Source organism: Ursus maritimus, unplaced genomic scaffold (genome assembly GCF_017311325.1).
Source record: "Ursus maritimus isolate PB19 unplaced genomic scaffold, ASM1731132v1 scaffold_36, whole genome shotgun sequence".
In the NCBI taxonomy this organism is placed as follows: Eukaryota; Metazoa; Chordata; class Mammalia; order Carnivora; family Ursidae; genus Ursus; species Ursus maritimus.
The window spans coordinates 8,983,234-9,006,086 of record NW_024426230.1 but is presented as its reverse complement, the minus strand read 5'-3'; the positions used below and the strand labels follow the sequence as shown (position 1 = coordinate 9,006,086).

Below are 22,853 nucleotides of genomic sequence, written 5' to 3'. Positions count from 1 at the left end.
AATATGCATATTTATATACAATAACTGGAGTTTTGCTTTTTTCTCCTGCTTGTGGTCGTCCTACCCTTTTTCCAAAAATATGATACAATATTTTGAAGTAAAAGCCTGAGAAAGATCAGTAATATTGAGAAGTTTTTAAATTGGTGCCCAATTTTATGATGTACTAAAAGAAAGTAGTGTGAAACCATATGAAAGTTTCTGGTATTGCTGAGGCAAAAATAGAAAAGAAACAGCCTATAGAGATTATTGGTAAACCTATCTTTCCCTTTATTATTATAATCCTTTCTTTCACAGCTTTTGAAAAGTAATAAAAACACTATGTTCTTCTCCCCCTCAAAAAAAAAAATTAGGCAAAAACGAAATGCCTGTTGAGCTAAATTGCCCAATTACAAATAAAATATGCTTTGATATATTTCTTCCAATGGCTTGTCTTTCCAATAAGCCAGTTCAGATTTCAAAGCTATTAAAAAACTAAATTGATGTTCAATTGTATGATTTGAAGAAATATATCAAAACTCTTTCATGTTCTTGCTTTCCTTGGAAACCTTACAACCAAACAGTTTATTACTGGTTACATGGTTACAGGAATCTATAGTTGGAAGGATGGTCAGAGCTCTAGGGTCATGAACTTGAGGTCTCTACCAATCGTAAGCTCCTCCAGTCAGGCCATACTGCAGGATGACCACGTTTAAACACTTTATATTCTAAAAAAGGAAAAAATGTTGACATATACAGAACAAAAAGCTGAATCTTGACAAGAGATCAAATCTTTTGGGAGAAAAAAAAAAAACTTTATAATGGCTTTGAATTATCAGATGTCAGGGTTCCTGAACAATGTGCTGTTAAAGAGCTAGAACAGAATTTCTCAGGCAATTTATGTTTGATCCCTTTTAAAGCAATAAATTCTCTCTAGACTCCTAGTATTCCTAGTATTGCTGAAACTCTATTTTTTGTTGTTGTTTAAATATGTATAAACATAAAACTGGGTATAAACTCCTTATTCTTATAGCTGTTATAAACTCTAAAACCAAAGCAGATTTACAAATTAAATACAAAACTACAAATCACTGCAAGTCGAATTAACAACATTTATTTATTGCAGTAGATGATGTGTTTGGCTGAAACTAAATTACCATTGTTGGGTTTGTTAGGGGAAAGATGTAGCCTCAGGTTCAGTTCTATACTTAATCTGTTTCTGTGTGGTGACAATTGCAGAGCATACTAATTCATATATGTATGTTCTGAGAAAAACAACCTTTATTTACAACCAAATTATACAGAAACTGGAACATACATTTTTTTTCTTAACATCTATGAAATCAGGACACAGTATACAGTAGATGGGTGCTGACAGTCTATGAAATAAGGTAGTTGAAGAAAATCAGGCCTCATACTTCACACTCTGCTAGTGAGAAATCCTTGAATGCCAGTATATTACTTGATGACTCTGTAAAGCTGTATTATTTATTTCAACAAGGAGTTAGCATAACAATATAATTGAAATCACTAAATGTATAATCAAATTTTGCTGAAATCTGAAACAAGAAAAGAATATCCAAAGTTAGTTTTAAATTCATAGAAATATTTTTTAATACTGTTGCTTGTTTTGCTTCAGTCCTGAGCTCATAGTCAGACTGTTGAAGATAAAGACAGAACTAGGCCTCTCACAGTGTTTTATTTTATATCTGTTTGGGACTACATTGGCTAATATTTCCACAATTATTGGCAAGATAGAAAAGAATTAACAGGGAATCTGTATAATCAGAAATGCCCTCTCACCCCCAAAACAAGGCAGACAAGTTCCTACAGCAGAACAAGTCTGACACAGGCATCACAGGCCTTGTGGTTTTTCAAACAGGCTCAGCACTAGGTTTGCCATGAATGAGGCTTGAGAATGCAGAGTTTCACAGAGGCAATTAGTTTTTCATTTACACCATTTCAAAATTGATCATAAATCAGATTTTATTATTATTGCTTCCACTCTGTTTTCAATTTAGAATATTCAAATTACCATTAAATCTTTATTTGTATAGAATGTCCTGAAAGCATTTGGCTTTCACTTGGTAGAAATACATCATTTATATTATTTAGTCTGCCTCTGTTCATTTCCCATTAGCCTCTACAAAATAGTACATTACTCAGTGGCATGTCATTTTCATGTGAAATCAAAGTATTGATTTGTTAAAAACGTAAGAAGCTAAAATCTTGGTCATTGAAAATGCTATTTATATTATCACTAGGAAATAGAAACTTAGCCTTCATAGACAACATAAGTATAGTGGCAGGCACTGACCACTGCTATCATTTAACTAGTAGGACACAATAACCAAATACACTGTCACATCGATGGCCCCTTAGCTCAGTAAGATGAAATGGCAAATGTAAATGCAAATTCACATTGGAATCTCATGGCAATGCTTAGTTATAAGCTGAATATAACTTACTCTGATGTGTCAGATTCTGCTTATTTCAATATTTTAAGACAATCATCCCAATAAAAACAGTTTCTTTTAAAAATCCTGTAGAACATCCTTTGACCCTTAAGAATCTGTCTGAAGACTCCAAGAGATTCTAAATATCAATTTTAGAAACACTATAGACTGACGTAGAAAAGTCTAATTTCCAGAGTTTGTGTAGCCTTATATGTATTCTTTCCTTAAAAGAATAAGTCAAGAATTAGAAACAGAAGTTTCAGTAGTCTCAAATCAATCAACACGATACCTCATATCAATAACAGAAAGGATAAAAACCATATGATGATTTCAACAGATCCAGAAAAAGCATTTGACAAAGTACAACATCCATTCATGATAAAAAAAAAAAAAACCCTCAACAAAGTAGGTTTAGAGGGAACACACCACAGCATAATAAAGACCTTATGTGAAATACCCACAGTTAACATGCTCAATGGGAAAAAACTGAGCTTTTCCCCTAAGATCGAGAATAAGACAAGGTTGTCCACTCTCGCCACTTTTATTCAACATAGTACTGTAAGTCCTAGCCACAGCAATCAGACAAGAGAATATAATAACAGGCATCCAAATAGGTAGGGAAGAGGGAAAACTTTCACTATTAGCAGATAACATAATACTCTATAAAGAAAACCTGAAAGACTCCACCAAGAAACTACTAGAACTGATAAATGCATTCAGTAAGGTCATAGGATACAAAAATCAATGTACAGAAATCAGTTGCATTTCTGGGGCACCTGACTGGCTCAGTCTCTAGAGCATGTGACTGTTGATCTCAGAGTCATGAGGTCAAACCCCACATTAGGTCTGGAACCTACTTTTAATTAATTAATGAATTAATTAATTAAATCTGTTGCATTTCTATACACTAATAATGAAGCAACAGAAAGAGAAATTAAGAGAACAATCCCATTTACAATTGCATCAAAAATAATAAAATACCTAGGAAAAAACTTAACAAAAGAGGTAAAAGATCTGTATTATGAGGATTGATGCTAGAAATTGAAGATAACACAAAAAGTGGAAAGACATTACTGCTCATGGATTATTAGAATTAATATTGTTAAATATTTATACTACTCAAAGCAACCTACACACTTAATTCAATCCCTATCAAAATTCCAAAGGCATTTTTCACAGTACTAGAACAAACAATCCTAAAACTTGTATGGAATCACAAAAGACCTTGAATAGCCAAAGCAATATTGAAAAAGAAAAACAAAACTGAAGATACTGCAGTTCCAGACTTCAAGTTATATTACAAAGCTGTAGTAAACAAAACAGTATGGTGATGGCACAAAAATAGACACATAGATTAATAGAACAGAATAGAAAGCCCAGAAATAAACCCACAATTATATGGTCAATTAATCTTCAACAAAGGAGGCAAGAATATATAATGGGGAAAAGTCTTATTTGCAATGACATAGATGGAGCTAGAAAGTATAACACTAAGCAAAATAAGTCAGTCAGAGAAAGACAAATACCATATGATTTCACTCATATGTGGAATTTAAGAAACAAAACAAATGAGCAAAGGGGGAGAGAGAGAGAGAGTGATAAACTAAGAAAGACTCTTAATTATAGAGAACAAATCAATAGTTATCAGAGGGGATGAGAATGGGGGCAGGGTTAGACAGAGATGTGTATTAAGTAGTACACTTGTCACGATGAGCACAGGTGATGTATGGAATTGTTGAATCACTATATTGTACCTCTGAAACTAATATAACACTGTATGTTAACTAACAGAGTTAAAATTAAAACTTTTTAAAAAATGATAGTCTCTTCAACAAACAGTGTTGGGAAAACTGGACTGGAACATGTAAAAGAATGAAACTGGACCACTTTCTTACACCATACACAAAACTAAACACAAAATGGATTAAGGATCTAAGTGTGAGACCTGAAATCATAAAAATCCTAGAAGAGAGCACAGGCAGTAATTTCTCTGATTTTGGCCATAACAACATCTTTCTAGATATGTCTCCTGAAGCAAGGGAAACAAAAGCAAAAATAAACTATTGGGACTATATCAAAACAAAAAGCTCTGCACAGCAAAGGGAACAACAAACAAAACTAAAAGACAACCTACTGAATGAGAAAAGATATTTGCAAATGACATATCTAATAAAGGGTTAGTATCCAAAATATATAAAGAACTTTTACAACTTGACACTAAAAAAAAAGCAAATAATCTGATTTAAAAATGAACAGGGGGTGCCTGGGTGGCTCAGTCAGTTAAGTGTCTGACTTTGGCTCAGGTGATGATCTCAGGGTCCTAGGATTGAGCCCCAGGTCCGGCTCCACACTCATCTGGGATTCTGGTTCTCCCTCTCCCTCTTCCTCTGCCCCTCCCTCCCCCCCACTTGTGTGCACTCTCCCTCTCTCTCTCTCTCTCTCTCTCTCAAATAAATAAATAAATAAATAAAATCTTTTAAAAAATGAGCAGAGGACATGAATAAACATTTCTCCAAAGAAAACATGCAGATGACCAACAGACACATGAAAAGATGCTCAACATCACTCACCATCAGGGAAATACAAATCAAAACCACCATGAGATATTGCCTCATATGTCTCAGAATGGCTAAAATAAAAAACACAAGAAACAGCAAATGTTGGCAAGGATGTGAAGAAATAGGAACCCTCTTGCACTGTTGGTGGAAATGCAAACTGGTGCAGCCACTGTGGAAGACAGTATGGAGGTTCCCCCCAAAATTAAAAATAGACCTTCTTATGATCCACCAATTGCACTAATGGGGATTTACCCAAAAAATACAAAGACACTAATTCAGAAGTGCCTAGGTGGTTCAGTCACTTGTTCTCAGCTTGGGTCTTGATCTCAGGGTCATGAGTTAAGGCCCGGCATTGGGCTCTGTGCTGGGTGTGGAGCCTATTTAAAGAGACACACACACCAATTCAAAGGATACATGCACTCCTATGTTTATTGCAGCATAATTTACAATAGCCAAATTATGGAAGCAGCCCAAGTGTCCAGCAATAGACGAATGTATAAAGATGTGAGATATACACACACACACACACACACACACACACACACACACACCACTGGAATATTATTCAGCCATAAAAAAGAATGAAATCTTGCCATTTGCAACAACATGGATAAATCTAGAATATAATGCTACATGAAATAAGTCAGTCAGGGAAAGACAAATACCATATGATTTCACTGCTATGTGGAATTTAAGAAACAAAACAAATAAGCAAAGAGGAAAAAGAGAGAGAGAGACAAACCAAGAAACAGACTCTTAACTATAGGGAACAAACTGGTGGTTACAAGAGGAGAGGTGGGTGGGGAGATGGGTGAAATAGGTGAAGGGGATTAAAAGTACATTTTACTCGACGAGCACTGAGTAATATATGGAATTGTTGAGCCACTATATTGTACACCTGAAATGAATATAACACAGGACGTTAACTGCACTGAAATTAAAATTAAAAAAAAATTTTTTTAAAGATTTTATTTATTTATTCGACAGAGAGAGAGACAGCCAGCGAGAGAGGGAACACAAGCAGGGGGAGTGGGAGAGGAAGAAGAAGCAGGCTCACAGCAGAAGAGCCTGATGTGGGGCTCGATCCCACAACGCCGGGATCACGCCCTGAGCCGAAGGCAGACGCTTAACCGCTGTGCCACCCAGGCACCCCTAAAATAAAAATTTTTTAAAGAATTAGAAACAGAAAAGGTGGGAGGGGAGTAATACTTATTGAACAACTACTTGACAGTCATTAAACATAAAAGATTGCATTAAATATTTGCAATTATTCTGAAAGAGACACCCAGGTGACCCAGTCAGTTAAGCATCTGCCCTTGGCTCGGGTCATGACCCCAGGGTCCTGGGATCAAGCCCCCCCATCAGGCTCCCTGCTCAGCAGGGAGTCTGCTTCTCCCTCTCTTTCTCTCTCCCTCTGCTTCTCCCCGTGCTCATGCTTTCTCTCTCTCAAATAAATAAAATCTTTAAAAAAAATATTCTGAGAGGTAGGAATTATCCCATTGTGTAGCTGAGGAAAATAATGCTCAAAGGAATTATGTGCCTTGCTTAAATTCATACGGGTAATAAAAATAGATCGGGGGAGAGACAGCATTCAAACTCAGGATCCTCAGAATCCAAATCCATGCTGTTTCTATTATTCTGTGACTTGATTTAACATTAGAGATATCCTAATATAGCTTTACCCAGGAAAATCTTTATGAACTCTTTTGAAATTCTTGGACAATCAATACAACAGAACATGAGAAGATGAAAAATTTCAGTCAGCTCTAGGTGTACTGTTCTTAGATTATGAAGGAACAAAATTCAATCTCAGACCAGTTCACTTCTATCTTCCAAAATGCTTGTGGGTTACCTTTTCTAGACTAGCGAAGCTTACTAATGAAATAAAAAGTAGTACAATTGTTATAGTCAGAAAATAAAAACAGGAGAAAAAACCTGCAACTATAAAAATAATAATAAAATGACCCAAGACAGGACTTCTGTGCCCCGTTGTCCTCCACTAAAACAAATGATTCAGAATTGTCTTTAGTGTTCATTTCTTTGATAAAATAAAATAACATAATAAAATAAAATGTAGTTCTTGAAAAATAATTGGACAAAATAAATAATAATTCATTATTTTAATGCATGTTTTACCAACAATCAGCCAAATAATTTTCATTAAAGAATCCCAGTAGAGTTATACAGTTCCAGCTTTTCTGAGAGCTCCTAAAAAGGTAGGTAAAACTTGAATGTTGTTTTTTAAGCATGTAAGAAGAACTAATTAGAGATGGAGATACTGAAAGAAAACAGGAAAACATTTTTGCATCTATGGGATTAGCAAAGATTTTGAAGACAGGACACAGAAAGCAGAAGCCATTAAAAACTGATAACTGGACTTCATCAAAATTAAAAATTTCTGCTCATCAAAATACACTTTTTTTAAAAAGTAGGCAACCCAATGACTGGGAGAAAATATTCAGGAAAATTTTGCAATCAAATATCAGGGAAAGGACGTATATATCCAATAAATCAGGAATTCTTACACCTTGACAATAAAGAGTACAAAACCCAAATAAAATATGGGCAAAAGACTTGAACAGACACTTCACACACACACACAAAGATATATAAATGGCTAATAGGGAGGGGCACCTGGGTGGCACAGCGGATAAGCGTCCGCCTTCGGCTCAGGGCGTGATCCCGGCGTTACAAGATCGAGCCCCACATCAGGCTCTTCCACTATGAGCCTGCTTCTTCCTCTCCCACTCCCCCTGCTTGTGTTCTCTCTCTCACTGGCTGTCTCTATCTCTGTCAAATAAATAAATAAAATCTTTAAAAAAAAAATGGCTAATAGGGAAATAGATGTACAATATCATTAATCATCAGAGAACTGGTAGTTAACACAAAATTATTACTTTTTCACACCTATTAGAATGGCTAAAGTTTAAAAGATTGGTAATACCAAACATTGGCAATTGTGTGGAGCAACTGGAACTCATACATTGTTGGTGGGACAATACATACAGTGGGTGGGAGTGTAAACTTGTATAAATTTCAGATAATTGTTTGGCAGTTTTTTTACAAAGATGACATACATTTACACTGTGACTCATCAGTTCCACTCCTACATATTTGTCCAGGAGAAAGTAAGGCATGTGTCTGTGAAGATTCATCTGAGAAAGTTCACAACTGCTGCATTCATAATAGTTCCAAACTAGAAACAATCCCAATGTCCATCAACAGAAAAATGGACAAATTATGGTATATTAATACAAAGAATACTACTCAGCAATAAAAAAGAACACATTACTAAAAAAACACAACAACCTGGATGCATTTCACAGGTGTACTGCATAAAAGAAGCCAAACATGAAAGTGTACATATTGAATGATTCCATTCATATGAAGTTTGAGAACAAGCAAGGCTAATTTAACAGTGATCGAAATCAGAACAGAAGTTGCTTAGGGGAGAGGAGGAAATGGGGAATTGACTAAAAGATGGTATAGAAGAACTTTCCGTTTTTTGTCTTTTTTTTAAAGATTTTATTTATTCGACAGAGATAGAGACAGCCAGCGAGAGAGGGAACACAAGCAGGGGGAGTGGGAGAGGAAGAAGCAGGCTCATAGCGGAGGAGCCTGATGTGGGGCTCGATCCCGTAACGCCGGGATCACGCCCTGAGCTGAAGGCAGACGCTTAACCGCTGTACCACCCAGGCGCCCCAGAAGAACTTTCTGGAATGATGTAAAGTTCTATTATCTTGATCAGTGTGTGAGTTACATATGTATATGCATTTATCAAAACATATCAAGTATACACTTGAGATGTGCGCATATCTCCCTTATAAATTACACTGCAACAAGACAGCCTGCTTCAATGAAAAGGAAGAAACATTGTGGAGGTCCCTTAAAAAGATAAAAATTGAGCTACTCTGTGATCCAGCAATTGCACTACTAGGTATTTACCCCAAAGATACAGATGTAGTGAAGAGAAGGGCCATATGCACCCCAATGTTCATAGCAGCATTGTCCACAATAACTAAATCGTGGAAGGAGCTGAGATGCCCTTCAACAGATGACTGGATTAAGAAGATGTGGTCCATATACACAATGGAATATTACTCAGCTACCAAAAAGAACAATTTCTCAACATTTGCTGCAACATGGACGGGACTGGAGGAGATAATGCTAAGCGAAATAAGTCAAGCAGAGAAAGAAAATTATCGTATGGTTTCACTCATTTATGGAACAAAGGAAATAGGATGATCGGTAGGAGAAGAAAGGGAAGACTGAAGGGGGGTAAACAGAAGGGGGAATGAACCATGAGAGACTATGGACTCTGGGAAACAAACTGAGGGCTACAGAGGGGAGGAGGGTGGGGGATTGGGATAGGCCGGTGACGGGTATTAAGGAGGGCATGGTGCACTGGGTGTTATACGCAAGTAATGAATCATGGAACATTGCATCAAAAACTAGGGATGTACTGTATGATGACTAACATAATATAATAAAAAATATTATTATTTAAAAAAAAGCATCAGCAACAAAATAACTGTTGCTGAAATCTCATGCTGAAGAGCTTGCTGTTTCTAACCAGTGTAGTATGGCTCCTGGAACTTTATACTCCAGCTATACTCCTTTTCTAAACATATCAATTCCATCTAGTAAGAAAGCATTTAGTAAAGCTGATAGGTGTTGCCACTGTGGAGACTTCAACAAGTTGATTTCAGAAATACATAAATACACTTCTGAAGTAGTGCACTGAATATTTTTCAATTTATATTCATTTCTTCCTGCAATGAGTATTTATTGAGCACCTATTATGTTCTAGGCAATGTGATAGGCTCCAGGGTATGGTAATGGCTAAGTCACTACACCCCTTTGCTTCATGGAGTTTCACTTGAATGTGGAAGAGACAGACAATGACAAAGTACACAAATAAGTAAATGAAGTGATTTCAGGTGGTGATAAAGGCAATAAAGAAAATGAACTATTCGGCCGCATTTCATTCATTTCTGAGAAAGCATGTGTGAATTACGTATTTACATGTCAAATTACATGTCATGTTCCGCTCCATTATAATTTCAAAGATCAATTCCTGAATGCTTTTGTTCCCACTATGTGATGAAAACACACTTTCAAAACATGAGAACACGAAGCCCCGTTTCATCCATGCACATTTATGTACATTTTAATTTCTCACACACTCTTAGAAAGGACAGATTGACAATTCACCAGATCATTACACACAAATGATAGAGCATATGGACTGCGCATTTAAGTAAAGTACACCACACTGTTAAGATCCACCATCATAATTTCACTGGGATCTCACTTTCTCCTCAAGGCCTGAATATTTAAGGAGTTATACCAATAAGGAACTGGGAATTTTTTTAACACACTAGCTTAAAATGACCCACGAAACTCAGGTTACATACCAACCACTCATTCACCACGTCAAGCATAGTATAGAGTAAAAGTTTCAGACTCTAAAAGTCTGCTGGCATCTAGCACCTTGGAATTGTTTGAGAGTCAAGCAGTTGAGCCGCAGGATTTCACTGGTTTAAGCCTGTTACCATACAATAGTTTTACTTTTGATCTTTAAAGGTTATTTTTGTTCTCATAAGTGGAGAAACAGAAAGAGATGCTAACCATTAGTGTTTTAGCTTTGTCTGACATTGATGAAAAGTTACAACTGTAGTAATCTCAACTATGGCAGATCAATCCCCATCATAAAGCCAGCTTTTGCAAAGCCAGGTAGACCTGTGCAAGTCAAAATGTGGGTGAGACTATTTCCTATAGTCTAGTTTCTACAGTGGTTTATACCATTTTGGAAAATGGTGTTATCTTTCATAAGCAAACCTGCTCAGCATTTTAGGGAAAACAACAGGTGACAAGCATCGCTAGTCGTCACCTGCTTCGAGTCAGAGACTGTTTATTTTGTACAGCCCATTAGCTAAGAATGGTTTTTATAATTTTTAATAATTGAAAATATCAAAAAAGAATAATATTTTGTGACACATGACAACTGTATGAAATTCAAATCTCAGTGTCCATAAATAAAGCTTAATTAAGTTAATAAAGCTTAAGTAACACCACAATGCCTATTTATTTATGTATTTTCTAAAGCGACATACAGCAAAATTGAATAGTTGTGACAGAGATCATTATATACTTCGTAAAGTTTTGTTAACCATGAAACCATTTTGGGGGGACAAATTTGGCCTTCTAGGAGTCCTGCCCCCCTTTTACTGGGGTAGGTGCCCTTTTCTGAGCCCTCACATTCCCTGGGGGAATTGTCTTCAAAGTACTTATAACACTGAATTGTAATTGTCTCCTTACTGGTCTGTCTTCCTCCCTAGATCATGAAAACTTTGGGGATCATGTCTTAGTCTTTTTCTTTTCTTTTTTCCCTCTCTGGTTCCTAGCACAGCACGTGGAACAAAACTGACATATAATAGAATTACATATTTGAATAGAAGAATTAATTTCAGACTCAGTCTATCATACACATTACTGACTTAAATAAGGCTTCATCAATAATATTTAGCCATGCCTGGAGATTAACTATTAAAGCACAGATCTGAATTTGTGGTGAGAGGTTGATAGTACAATTAAACTGAATATCCTGGAAGCAAAACATGAGAGAGTATTGCCTATTATTTGTATAATATGATTTCTGGTAATATGAAAAACAGATACCCTGAGGAACTGTCTCAGTGTATCACACATATTCACACATGCACAGAGAGAGAGAGAGAGAGAGAGAGATGGATAAATCTTATTTAAAAGTCTCCATAAATGCAGAGCTGAACTGGCAAGAAAGTTACCTCCAGATAATGAGCACCGGGGATGATAGCTGCCTGAAGCATCTGACAGTCCCCGGTGGTGTAGAGCTTTTGGCTTTAACTGATTGCATGCAAGAGACAGGAGACAAAACTGAGGGCTTATGTAAAGTGGCAAATCAAAATAAGACATTGGCATATAGTTGAGACTCTGAAAAGTGTCATTCTAATGGAAGGATGAACTTGGGGCAAAATCCCTCCACCTAAAGGGAGATAATTAGGAAACACGCCAGTCTCAGCTTTATTTCTGAGCACAGTGGGAAAAACGTTCTCTTGAGGTTTCTCCTAATCACACATCCACCATCATTGGGTACAGGCCAGAATTCACATTAGATAAACTAAAATTACAGTTTAAAGTGATGCCAGATTGTAGTGACTTGTTTAAAAAAGCAAGAGAGTTTTAAGAGTATGCCCAAAGAATAAGAGACTAAAAAACAAGATCAAGAGACTAAAAAAAATGATCAGGTTGATCTGGAAAAAAAAAAAAAAATGAAAGGCAAAATCTAAAAATGAAAAGTGTAACTAAGATAAGAAATTCAATAACTGGGTTAAATGTCAGATTGTCCATAATTAAAGAGAGAATTACTAAAATGGAAGATAGAATTAAAAATCACACAGAATACCGCACAAAGATATCGTGATGGTTAATTGTGTGTGTGTGTGTGTATGCATGTGTGTGTGTGTGTGTGTGTGTGTGTGTGTGTTTGATGGTTAATTTTATGTCTCAACTTGACTGGGCTATGGAGTGTCCAGGTTAAACATTATTTCTGGGTGTGTCTCTGAGGGTGTTTTGGGATGAGACTAGCATTTGAATCAATGGACTCAGTAAAGTAGATTGACCTCCCCACGTGTGTAGGCATCAGGCAAGCAGGTGAGGGCTTGAATAGAACAAAAAGTTGAAGAAGGTAGGATATATCCCCTCCCTGTTTGCCTCTTTGAGCTGGGACATTGATTATCTCCTGCTCTTAAACTGGGATTTACACCATTGACTTCCCTGGTTCCTAGATCTTTGGACTCCGACTAGAATTACACCACCAGCTTTCCTGGATCTCCAGCTTGCAGATGGCAGACTGTGGGATTTCTCAGTCTCCATAGTCACGTGAGCCAATTCTTCATAATAAATCTCTTCTTTCTCTCTCATTGTCTCTCTTGATCAATATAAATATAAGTGCATCTTATTGGTTATATCTAGAGAGATGGATAGGTAGGTCTTATTGATTCTGTTTCTCTGGTGAATGCTGATGAATACAGATATTAAAATTTATGTAAAGTTCTGGAGGCTAGAAATCCAAGATGAAGGTGCTGTTGGTTTCTGCTGGGGTTTCTCTTCCTGGCTTGTATATAGCTGCCTTCGCTCTGTTTAAGTGCAGAAAGTGAGTTCTGGTCTCTTTTCCTCTTCTTCTTCTTCTTTTTTTTTTTTAAAGATTTTATTTATTTATTCGACAAAGATAGAGACAGCGAGCGAGAGAGGGAACACAGGCAGGGGGAGTGGGAGAGGAAGAAGCAGGCTCATAGCGGAGGAGCCTGATGTGGGGCTCGATCACATAATGCCGAGATCACGCCCTGAGCCGAAGGCAGACGCTTAACCGCTGTGCCACCCAGGTGCCCCTCTTTTCCTCTTCTTAAAAGGACACCAGTCCTATTGGATTAGGGCCTTACCCTTTTGACCCTATGTAACCTTAATTACCCCTATAAAGGCCCTATTTCCAAATATAACCATACTGGGGGCTAGCACTTTAATATATGAGTGTTGGTGGGACACAATTCAGTCCATAAAAGTAGGCAAGACTAGATAGAAGGGGAAAGAGAATATTCAAAGACATGATTGAGAACTTTTAGAACAAATGTTCAGTAAACTTAAAAATCCAAAGCAGCATAAATGACAAGAAATACATGCTTAGACACATCATACTAAAGCTACGGAACACCAAAGACAAAAATAACGTTAAGGGCAGATAGAGAAGATTATCTACAAAGATTAGACTGACAGCTGATTTCTCAGCTTCAACAACATAAAAAGATAATGGCATGATATCTTTAAAATCAACTGTGAACTTAGAAATGTATATTTAGTGAAATATTTTTAAAAAAATAATAAATGCAAAACAAAGATATTTTCTGAAAAACTAAGACTGAGAATTCTCACTAAAAGAAGTCATACAGAATATATTCCAGAAGAACGAAAATGAACCCAGAAAGGTCTGAGATGAAAGAAGGAATGGTGAGCAAAGGAAATAGTAATTATGTGGGTAAATAAAAACAAATGTTTACTGTATAAAATAATAATACTGGGAATTAATTTATAGGGCTATAAATTAAAAACAAAATACTGGAAAACAATAATGTATAGGTGGGGTGGGGCTGATCAGAGTTACAAAGCAAACATTCTAACCCCCTGTGACAATCCAGAAAAGGATAACTGCATTGGTTAACTTTAGAATTTGTTTAAAAAGCATGTGAAAATTTTGAGAATAACACTGAAAGAATAGACATAGACAAAATTTTCCCATTAGTAGAGGCGGAGAAATTAAAAAAAAAAAAAAAACAAAAACAAAAAAAACAAACCCTCAGTCAAAGCCAAAAGAATGAAAGAAACAAAGACAGAAAGTGGAACAAATGGAAAACATGAAATAACATGATAAAAAGAAATTCAAACATATAAATAGTTACAAAAAATATGGTAGTACATTCCAACTAAAATACAAAAACTGCTGCACTAGGATAAAAAGAAATCCATCTCTATGCCATTTACATAATAAATATCTATAGTTTGAGATAGTGTCAACACAAAGGTTAAAAGTAAAAAATTAAAGGAGAGCCTGGCTGGTTCAGTCAGTAGAACATGTGACTCTTGATCTCAGGTTGTAAATTCAAGTCCCACATTGGGTGTAGAGATTATTTAAAAGAAAATCTTCAAAAAAATATATAAGTAAAGGATTAAAAAAGAGAGAGAGAGACATACCCAGTAAATGCTAACCAAAAGAAAGCAGCAGATCTGTATTAATAAATAAAATAGACGTTAAGGCAAAAAGTATAAACAGAGATGAGAGACATTATAAGATGCTAATAGTATCCACCAAGAAAATTTAACAGCTCTGAACTTTTATGTACCTAATAAATGACTTTTAAATTATGTAAAGTAAAAATAGAACTTTAAGGAGACACAGGCAAATTCCATGTCATAAGGAAGATTTTGACACACTTATCTTAGTAATTGAGAGCAATAGATCCCCCTAAAATCACTAAAAGTATTAAAGATTGAAGCACCACAATTTCATTAAGTTTAGTACAATGAACATGTATAGAATATGAATTGTACCCAAGAATTAGACTCCCCAATTCTTTCCAAATGCCTATAGAAAGAAAATTCATCCTATCCATAAAATAGATCTCAACTAATTTCAAATTAGTGTTGTTAGAGAGACTATGATCTTTAAAAAATTCAATTAAATTAGAAATAATACAAAAACATAACTACAAATATTCTATATATAAAATATTAAAAATACTTCTGTATATCAAAATGTGTAGAGTACAGGCAATATGCTACACACAGAGAAACTTGTGGCTTTAAATGCATATTAAAGAGAAAAACTAAAAATGAATGATTTAGAGAAAAATAATACAATAAGCCTAAAGAAAGTAGAAGGAAATAATAGAGATTAAAAGTAGAAAATGAAATAGAAGACAAAGACATCATAAAAGAACCAACAAAGCAAAAAGTTTATTTCTTTGAATATACTGATAAAATTGATAAGCTTTAGACAAGACTAATCAAGACATAAAAAGAAGAGGTATGATTAAGCCATATTCGGAATGGAGAGTGGGAGACATTACAGATAAAGCAGGAAATAAAACAACAATTAAAAAATATGGGGGCACATGGGTGGCGCAGTCCTTAAGCGTCTGCCTTCGGCTCATGGCGTGATCCCGGCGTTATGGGATCGAGCCCCACATCAGGCTCCTCCGCTATGAGCCTGCTTCTTCCTTTCCCACTCCCCCTGCTTGTGTTCCCTCTCTCGCTGGCTGGCTATCTCTGTCAAATAAATAAATAAAATATTTTTTTAAAAAAATATGAATGTGCTGATGGAATTGAAAGTTTAGATGAAAAGAAAAACTTGGGAAAATATCAGTCATATCAGACTGATATGATTACAGAATGGTATATATTGGAAACTCACTAAGAATATTCAGGCTCATACCAACCAGGGGTGATTTTTTAGATGACCCTTCCAAGATTGTTTGAATACCTCCTGACCAGAAAAAGGAGGACTCTCTGAATTCTCAAATTTCATGCTAAGCCTGTGATGGTATGGTGAAAGACAAATTAAATATTATTTACATATGCTGGGAGTGGGGTGCGAAAGAGCTAAATATCAGCACCCTAACAACTGTGGAAAGCAATATGAAGTGTGGAATTATATTAGTTTCTATTAAAAGAATGCCCCTACTGCTCGTTTTTATTCATTACTTTGTGCATCAGAAATTCAAGTCTCCGGTGATACAGCATTAACTTTGGAGTTGGAGTTTTTCCCAGCTTGATCAAAACTGGAGTAATATCAACTTTCTAGGCTCCCTGGTGCAGTAAAAACTCATACCACTATGGACTTCACGTGACTGAGAGTTTTCACCACCTTTGCCCAATTAACAAATCAAATGACTGAGAACAGATGAGACTGTGCAAAAACATGGGCTCTGAAGTTAGAACAGCCAGGGTTCAAATCCACCACAGAGTCAGCATGATCTTAAGAAAATTACATTTAATATATTTGCCTCTCATTTACCTCATCTGCAAAATAAATATGGGATTTTTTATAGAGGTACTCAGCCCAGTACAATAAGTGTTTTTATAGAGAGTGTTTATTGTAGGGACTTTAGGTACTCTATAATACAGTTCTCATCCCTGACCCCTTCTCAGTGTTGGTGGGTAAAACGTTTCCTTTTTTTTTTTAGATTTTATTTATTTATTTGAGAGAGAAAGACAGAGAGAGAGTGGGTGCACGTATGCACCTGAGGGAGGGGAGGGGCAGGGCAGAGGGAGAGAGAGAAGCAGACTCCCCACTGATCAGCAACCCCAACTGAGGGCTCAATCCCAGGACCCCGAGATCATGACCTGAGCCGAAGGTAGACACTTAAACAACTAAGCCACCCAAGTGCCCCAAAACATAATTTCTAAGTGGATATAACTCATATACATTGAAAATGCTTCTCCCAGGATGTGGCTTAGGAAGTTCTAAACATCATAATCTTTTTGTTTGGACCAAAATGTTCAGTTTTGAGAAATTTTGCATTTTTGGCTTATCATACTTTCCAGGGGGGCTGATCAGCATTTTAAAAGTCTAGGTTTGTATTATGAAAGAGAACATCCTTCTTTGAAATGGCCGGGGAAGAAGACAACAGAAGGTATCAGGCCATCAGTGAAGTGGTTGGCTGCCCACCCCGATTTGCTGCCCTACTTATGTCTTGCTCATATGTATAAATATATGAAAATAAACTGTTGTGAACTGGCTTGCTTTATACCTTTAAAGATACATTCCCCCAGTGGGAAATGTATTCTCATGCAAACAACTGACTTCCAATATTCATATTTGACAAATTAATCTTTGACTATATATTGATTTTATTGTCTAGAATTTCTTAGATGGTATTTCTCAGCATCGATGTTTTGGTTTCTTTTAAATTTTTGGACCTAACCTATTACTGTGTTGTGAAATCACCTGCTCTGGAGGACTGCAGTAATGATTAGTTGGTTATGATCAATACTGAAAAAATATATAGAAAATGTTAGGCAGCGTTATATACAGTAAGGGATATTTAGGAAACTTTCACATCTGTGTTAAATGTGTGAGTGTCGATGCGAGGATGTACACACACACAGTGGGTCATGACGTGAAGAGTATCTCTTCCTCTGGGTCCTGGTCAAAATGAGAATGAAAGCTGCTGTCCCGTGTGAACTGGTAGAAAGGTACGGGGCGGGAGCAAAGGGTAAGATTCTCTCCTGGTAATCTGAGACCGCACGGCATACCTCACACACAGACCCACACACACAATAGGCACTTCCTAGTGTTCAAGTTTGTTTTGTAGGTCAGTTTTTGAGGACTCAGAATGCATCATGTAAGAGAAAGACTTATCAAACCAGCTAGAAAATCTTCTTTAACTGGTAATGTACTATAGTCATAGTACTAAACACCCCAACAATTGTGTGTAACAATGCAATCCTTTTCGTTTTATGAAGTAAGATACTGAATAATGTGGAGTAAAAGAGACCTAACTTGGTTGCCACAAACCTACCGATGACTTTGAGTAAAACAGTCATATCTTTGGATTCAGCTGCCTCAGGGGTGAAATGTGGAAGGTCTTTATGGTTTCTTCTTGCTCTGTAGTATGAAGATTCAGTATCTTCCTTAGTGTCCCACCTTCGTCCCTACAGCAGAATAATAGTGGGTGGAGGGAATAGCACAAAATTCACAGTAAGAATAACCTGCCCAGTCTCTGGCTCTTTGGCATTGATCATATCACCAAATCCCTCTTGGCCTCCATCCCGTCATCCATAAAGTATAAATAATAACTTTCATCTATAAAGGATTAAATGTAAAAGCACTTAATAAAATATTCAATGTTTCCTTCTTTACTTCTGTATTCCCTCCTCTTCTCCACCTGCCAGGCTGTGGAGATGGATCTTTGCTCTCCAACACCCCACCTCTGCTTAAGCAGTGACACTGAAGTGAAAGAAGGGGCTTGGTGGAGGGGGAGGAGCAAAAAAGAAGGAGGAGGGGGAGTGTGGGAGACCTATCCCAGCAGAACTGAGGGTAGCTGGAGGATCCTGATTGCAGTGGCATCCCTTCAGGGCCTGGCCCTAGATGCCTCCCCAGCTCTTTCCTTCTTCAGGACTACCTCCCTACCCCCACCCCTTATGTCTGGGCCATGACAACCTTGCAGTAGGAGAAGGAGGACTTGGTAGAAACAGGAAAGGGAAGGAAAGATCCCAGCTGCAGTGCTGGGGAGGGTCTTTATGACAGCCTCTATTTTCAAAGGACTGAGTATTTGTCGTCACCATCCTACACCCTCAAACAAAATAAACAAAAGCAAACAAACTCAGCGTCTCCACAAGCACCAGTGAGCAACAGAGACTTTTATTGGTCTCAGTGAGGGAGATGAGGGAGATCACTAAGGAGATTTACCTCACAGTGCACATATTACTGGTATGACAAAAGTCCCCAGCAGACTTCCAGGTTCTTCTCTGAAAGCTCTACGGAGGTTACTGGCTACTTGGTCTCCTTCTCTCCCCTGGTCTCCATTGAGGCAGCCTTTACCTCTCCAGGGCCTCTCTGAGACAGCATTTTAGTTCCTCCAATTTTGTCTCCTCAAACCTATCACTTGACATCATCCTCAGTGAAAAAGCAAATAAACTGCTCCTGTCGTCGTGAATCATTCTCTTTAGAAATTATAAATAATAAACCATTATTTTTCTTAACAAATTTATATACATGTCTGCAAAATCATTTGTTGTTTGCATATTTGGTTGACATTGCACATCAAAGATACATGCTGGAGGAGGAAAGGATGTGGGATAAGAAGCTCCAAGTACCTAAAAAGCTGATAGCATGTCCCAGATGGATGCAGTGGGGCTGGTGGGCTGTTGATATGGGCAGGAAGGAGGGCACATTCTTTGTGATGGTCTCAACCTAGACAACTCCCATGCCTAGACTACCACCTAAAGTTCCAGCAAAGTTCCATTACCAAATTAATCTTCTTATAGTCTTCATCTGTTAAAATAAATAATGAATCCCAATTCCCTTTAAAGGGATGGAAATTCAGGCTTAAGGCTCAATTTCACCTGTTGTCTATTTTATAATAAGGTCTTTAAGGACAGGGACTAAGTGATACTCATTTAGGAGCTTACCCTTGCAGGTCTATCATGGTGCCCCTCAAGTAAAAGGCAGCCAAACACTGTGTTGAACTGGATAGACTTTAATATCATAAATATACATAAAATGCTTTTATAAATAGCTATCTATAGAAACCTAATTTTAATTAAACATTTTCTTTACTATTTTCTTCCAAGTTATAATTCAATTTCTAACCTAATCTTAACCCCATTATATGATTACAGAATGCCATCATTTAATCTTTATGGGACTAGAGCTTAATACAGAGAATGCCGTTGGAAGGGCTTTGTCTTGAAACATGGCCCAGATTCAAAAGGAAGGACGTTTATACAACCATCAGTGGCATTAGCCATGAGTCTCTTCGTATATCCACTCTCATTAGTTAGTACTCTTCACTCTTTGCACAAAAATCCTGAGTTTTTTTTTTATTATCAATATAAAATGCATTTCTGACTCAAGAGACTATTGCCTAATATGCAGAATCACCAATTTGGCCATATTATAAAATACTTTTGGATAGTGATACTTTAAAATTTTACTTGTATTTAACTAACACTGCCATTCTGGACTGGGAAAATACAAATTAAAGTGCCGGGCATCAAGATTTGAAATGTTCTGTTAGCAAGGAGCTGGGAAGTTTACAAGGCAAGGATAAGAACAAAGAAGATGAAATTAGAATTTGCCCACCTTCAGGGTGCCTGGGTGGCTCAGTTGGTTACGTGTCTGCCTTCTGCTCACATCATGATCCCAGGGTCGTGGGATTGAGCCCCAAGTCGAGCCCAGCATCAAGCTCCCTGCTCTGCTTGTGCTCTCTCACTCTCACTCTCTCTCAAATAAATAAGTAAAATCTTAAAAAAAAAAATTTCCCATCTTCTAGGCTGGCTGGTATTTCCTGTTAGAAGATAATTGTAAAGAGATTGCATACCTCATGGGTTTGTTATAAGACAGAAATCATTCTGATTTGTTCATGGCCTCACTGTGATCTATGACGCACTAGGATTTTTTATATGAATTGTGTTCTTTACAAACTTGATCCTGCACTCCAGACTATTACCTAAGATGGGCCTCACCTTCACTCTCATAGACTAGGTACATTTAGCTCTCAGGACACTGAAAAAAAACTTTCAATACTCATCATTAGCAGTTGCCTCCCCCTCCCCCCCCCCAAAAGCTCTCTAAATCCTACAACCGGTGTCATTTAGTTTATGCCTACAGGTTCAGCTTTGCCCCAAGCTCAAGGACAGATGAATTACAGAACCCCATCACTAACATACAACAGTTTTGAATTAATCCAGTCTTACAGATTGTACTACCCCAAATTCTCCACAGCTTCTAGAAATTAGGTCCATACTTGGATCCCTGTGATTAAGCTAGTGCCTAAATTCTAGTGATATCTAAATACATGTGTCCTAGGGACACCTGGGTGGCTCAGTAGGTTAAGCGTCTGCCTTTGGCTCAGGTCATGATCCCAGGGTCCTGGGATTGAGTCCCACATCAGGCTCCTTGTTGAGCAAGGAGCCTATTTCTCCCTCTGCCTGCCACTCCCCCTGCTTGTGTTTGCTCTCTCTCTCTCTGACAAATAAATAAAATCTTAAAAAAAAAAAAACTCTTCCTTTAAAAAAAGAAAATATATCTTTTCTAATCAAAATAAGTCACTTCCCCTTCCAGAGTGGAAAGGGGTGCAAAGTAGTCAACATGCCACCAAGTGGCTGATTGGTTTCCTTCTGAGATGTACTGGGGGACTCACTGTTGATCTCTGTTGATGGAAATCTGGACAGGTTGGACTTTTGGAAGTGGTGTAGTTAGATCAGACTTGGGAAGTGGAAGCTTATATTATTAGGCCTGTGCATAGCTTCCACCCCACCATCTTGGTAATTCTGTTTGTATACTCATTGTGCCAACATTGGATAGCTGATGATAGAGCCTGGCTGATGTTAACCAGTCAAGTCATTCTGGCTAATTGGTTGTTTAGTGCCTCTTCCATGGTGTATGCACTCTGGTGAGCATTAACATCCAACACAAAGATCTTCACATCTTGTGCCCACTCTAGTAAGTCCATCCAAATGTTTCTCCCCCAGACATTCTTGCTCCTAAAAGTCCAGTCTTTATCCTCTCTTCTTTCCATTCTGATCATTTGCCACTGCCCATGAATCTGTATGTACGCAAACTGAGTTCCTTCTCTTTCTATGAAAGTGGATGATCACGTATACCACTGAGTCTCTCTGCTCACCAGGAGGATATCCTCTCATCGCCGTTTAAGGTCATGTCCGAGTGAAGCTAAGGTGAAGCTATAGTCCATTTTTGGTTTGTAGCCACATTCCAAGACTATCCACTTATGAAAAAAGCCTAGATTCTTTTTTCTCTTCCATCAGCTGATCACAAGTGACCCTCCTACAGAGCCTGTAGGCTCTTTCAGATCCCTTGACCAGTTTGCCAGGCTATTCACCACTGCCTTTATATCCACAGATTTTCTCCCTTCAGATTACTTTTACAAAAAGTGAATGAGCAGGAGCACCACTCATAGTTCCACCCATTTGGAACATTTTCTTATATCACTGTCTTTCAAGACCACTCCCAATGGTGGTTATAATGTAGCCGCATCTATTATTAATTTGTACTCACTTACTGAAATAGCCCATTTATAAACCATGCTTGTGTTTTGTTTTGTTTTGTTTTCCTTCTCCTTCAGCTGGTCATTGGAGGCCCTATTTAGCCATAGGTGTGAGCTGTGCTGGGTAACACAAAGATCTGAACTACTTGCTTAAAAGCTTACTTGTGCTTTCTAGTTTCTCAGGTATGATCCCAAATATAGTATTTCTTACAGTAGAATGCTGCTGGGCCTGCCCATCTTTATGAATTAAGGATCCGACAGAACCCACTCATAATGGGCAGTCCCAGATGCATGGTCACTTGGTGTCCATGGTAGATTGCTCCTTTCTCTACCAGAGCCCAGGAACATGCCGGGAGCTATTTTTCAAAAGACATAGTAATTTATATTCTAGAAGGCATGGCTTTGCTCCAGAACTCCAGGGACCTGAATTCTAATCATCCCTTTAAGACTTTCTATAAACTCTACATTATTATATCTTTCCCACTATTGTTACCTCCAACACCACAGGTCTGCTGGATAGTACGGCCCAAGTAGCAGAG

The 22,853-nt window shown here is 37.4% G+C and overlaps 1 long non-coding RNA gene across 1 annotated transcript; it reads right to left on the bottom strand.

Annotated features, from left to right (window-relative positions):
• Nucleotides 1–1,074: 1,074 nt before the first annotated feature.
• On the bottom strand, nt 1,075–19,802 carry LOC121100282. Its single transcript, XR_005832042.1, has 2 exons — nt 18,106–19,802; nt 1,075–1,535 (listed from the first exon to the last, which is right to left on the bottom strand). It is a non-coding gene; the product is annotated as an uncharacterized LOC121100282 (long non-coding RNA).
• Nucleotides 19,803–22,853: the final 3,051 nt, after the last annotated feature.